This window comes from Penaeus vannamei, chromosome 15 (assembly GCF_042767895.1).
Source record: "Penaeus vannamei isolate JL-2024 chromosome 15, ASM4276789v1, whole genome shotgun sequence".
In the NCBI taxonomy this organism is placed as follows: domain Eukaryota; kingdom Metazoa; phylum Arthropoda; class Malacostraca; order Decapoda; family Penaeidae; genus Penaeus; species Penaeus vannamei.
Genome location: NC_091563.1, coordinates 31,624,419 through 31,626,918, shown reverse-complemented (window position 1 = coordinate 31,626,918; position 2,500 = coordinate 31,624,419). Strand labels below are relative to the sequence as shown.

Genomic DNA, 2,500 nt, shown 5'->3' with positions numbered 1-2,500 from the left:
ACCCATGGCATCACGCACAAAACAATGTATGCTTACTTCTCCCTCTCTTTATCTTACTCTCTGTCTCTGATTTATAGTTGTTGATATGCTCACATACTATCAAATATGAAAGAGAAAAACATCGAACTTATTGTTCTCATCGGGAGTCGAACCCGAGCTCTCCTGATTCAGAGTCAGTCGTGTTGACCACTACACCATGAGAACTTTATATATATCTAATGAAGTTATCTCTATCTTTATCTGTGTCTATCTCTATGTGTGTGCAAACTTATATATGCAGAGAGAGAGAGAGAGAGAGAGAGAGAGAGAAAGCGAGAGCGAGAGACAGATAGATATTGCTTCCTCTTCATTATAAACTTGTTCTCATAGTGTAGTTTTCAACACGACTGAGAGAGAGAGAGAGAGAGAGAGAGAGACAGACAGACAGACAGACAGACAGACAGACAGACAGACAGACAGACAGACAGACAGACAGACAGACAGACTGACAGACAGAAAGAGAAAGGAATAAATAAGAATCTTTCTCCTTCATTTTCCCCTTTACAACAGTATTTTTCGTTGTTCTGTGTGAGGTTGACGTGTGCCTCGTGTTTCTCCCTGTCGCCGTTTGATGTCGCTTTACGTCGCATTTTTCGGTTGTCCTCTTCTCTTCCACAGTATCCTCACTATACATCATTCTGCCACACACACGTGCACACAGGTTTACGCATACACACTAACATACACACAAACACACAAACTTACAAACATATGCTAATATATATATATACATATATATATATATATATATATATATATATACATATATATATATATATATATATATATATATATATATATATATATATATATACATATTTGTGTGCGTGTGTACACAAACACTTATACAAACATACAATAATATATATATATATATATATATATATATATATATATACATATATATATATACATATATATATATACATATATGTATGTATGTATGTATCTATCTATCTATCTATCTATCTATCTATCTATCTATCTATCTATCTATCTATCTATCTATCTATCTATCTATCTATCTATATATATATATGCTATATGTACACTCACATATTCCCGCTTCGTGTTTCCTTAAACGCCGTATTCTCTCCCTTAATCCACCTCCCAGAAGAGCGATGTTCAAGAAGCCTTTGTTTTAGCGAACAATTCTCTTCATCCCCGAGTTTGATGCTGATGTCGGAAATGCAATAAGGTTCATCTTCAGACGAGATATTCAAGACATCACAGACCTTAACTGAACATGTAATACGAAACACAAGTAAATATCTGTGGACTTATAGGGTCTGCAAATTACTAGGCCACAGCGTTAACCATTCCTCCATTCCTCCGATCTTCTTTTATAAAACCAAAGCACTTGTTGCATCATCCTATGAAAGGTGAACTTGTACATGCATTTGCCTGTCTTACGTATTCAATGAAGTTCTGCAATCTAAAGCTGGGAAACTAACCTAAAGAAGCCCATGGCCAGATTTAGAGAAAGAGAAAGAAAGAGAGGGAGAGAGAAAGAGAGAAAGAAAGATAGAAAAAGAAAAAGAGAGCAAAAAAAAAAAAAAAAAGATAGAGAAAGGGAAATAGAAAGAGAGACAGGAGAGAATAAGACAGTGAGGAGAGAGAAACGAAGACACACAGAGAGGAGAGAGACAGACAAAATAAAGGAAAAATGCATACACAAAGAGCAAACAAAGAACAAGAAACTAACTAAAATAACTTCAAAGTCATCCATCAAAAATCCGCGCATAGTTATCAATACACGACATATCCACAACGATAAACTGGGACATAACAGATCTTTTCCCTTTCATATTACCTTTCTGTTTAATTATCCTGACCTTGTATCCATAACACCCACGATTCTGCCTTATCCTTCGCTCTGTGACATATGCTTCCGTTGTCTCGCCCAAAGTTGGTCATTTGGATCCTGTAAGGTCATATAAAATCAGAAATAAAAACTCGAATGTACTCTTTTTGATACGTGAGCGAGTTTCCTACACACAGACATGCAAACATACATGCAGACATACCCATACTCACATGTACACACATAAATAGATCTTATTCCTTTTACTCAAGAATTATATTCGTATACAGCAGTCTCTCGTATCATTATATTGCCCCTGATTATAAATCAAAAATTCTCTCTTAAATGCAATTTATGTTGTTGTTTTCTGAATGATTTCCACAAACACAGATTATCATCATTTGGGCGGTTTCTTAAAATTTTGCGAGGTCTGACCCCATAAATATTTATCATACGGACAAGCTTATATACTGAAATAAAGACATCTATCAGTTCAGACATGCATATATAAAGGATAAATAGATAGATGCATATCTATTAGATAGACCGATATGCATCTATTTCTACGTGTATGCATGTCCATATATATACACATTCATTGAGTCAGGCCTAACCCAATTATCTTTTTTTTATCTCTACATTTATACGCACTATTAT

The 2,500-nt window shown here is 34.9% G+C and overlaps 1 non-coding gene across 1 annotated transcript; it reads right to left on the bottom strand.

The window, feature by feature from the left end:
- Nucleotides 1–131: 131 nt before the first annotated feature.
- Nucleotides 132–204, bottom strand: TRNAQ-CUG (transfer RNA glutamine (anticodon CUG)). The gene has a single exon. It is a non-coding gene; the product is annotated as a tRNA-Gln (tRNA).
- Nucleotides 205–2,500: the final 2,296 nt, after the last annotated feature.